The 812-nt window shown below is 41.7% G+C and overlaps 1 non-coding gene across 1 annotated transcript; it reads left to right on the top strand.

Moving 5' to 3' along the window:
- The first annotated feature begins 252 nt into the window (after positions 1–252).
- On the top strand, positions 253–326 carry TRNAI-GAU (transfer RNA isoleucine (anticodon GAU)). The gene has a single exon. It is a non-coding gene; the product is annotated as a tRNA-Ile (tRNA).
- The last annotated feature ends 486 nt before the right edge of the window (positions 327–812 follow it).

Here is an 812-nt window from a genome sequence, read left to right on the forward strand (position 1 = left end):
AAGCTATCCTTGATATTTTAAACATCGCTGTTACTTGCTTTCCTACACTTACCGGAAGCAATACCCTGACCTTCCCAATTAACCTAATCACAGCAACAAAAACATTTAATGAAACATCATATGGCTTTAAATTTCCTCTTTTTGCAAGCTGGGGGCTTGTGAATGGTGCTGAGCAAAACCGAGTGCTGCACTTATGTTTTCCTGATTTTACTACTACAGAGAGCTTAATTTAAAAGGTCACTGACAAGGGCTGGCTGGTTGGCTCAGCTGGTTAGAGCATGGTGCTGATAACACCAAGGTCCAGGGTTCAATCCCTGTACTAGCCAACTGCAAAAAAAAAAATTCCTCCTTTAGCCTGGCTGGTTAGCTCAGTTGGTCATAGGGCTGCCTTGTAACACCAAAATCAAGGGTTTGAATCCCTGTATTGGTCAGCTGCAAAAAAAAAAGTTTGCTATTACTGCTATTTCTCTAGATACTGCCACTGTATACATTAAGAAAATTTCTCAAGGTAAAGGAACATGTAATATGTTTATTGGAACTGTTAGTGGTTGATTGGTGGGCATCCTAAGTGGTAAAAGGCAAGCTTCACCGTTCCAAGGCTTTCTAATTTTTTTTTTTTTTTTAAAAGATGACCGGTAAGGGGATCTTAACCCTTGACTTGGTGTTGTCAGCACCAGGCTCTCCCAAGTGACTTAACTGGCCATCCCTATATGGGATCTGAACCCGTGGCCTTGGTGTTATCAGCACCACACTCTCCCAAGTGAGCCACAGGCCGGCCCAAGTTTTTCTAATTTTTATGTTTCTTTTAGTGG

The sequence above is a fragment of the Cynocephalus volans genome, chromosome 5 (assembly GCF_027409185.1).
Source record: "Cynocephalus volans isolate mCynVol1 chromosome 5, mCynVol1.pri, whole genome shotgun sequence".
Classification (NCBI taxonomy): Eukaryota; Metazoa; Chordata; class Mammalia; order Dermoptera; family Cynocephalidae; genus Cynocephalus; species Cynocephalus volans.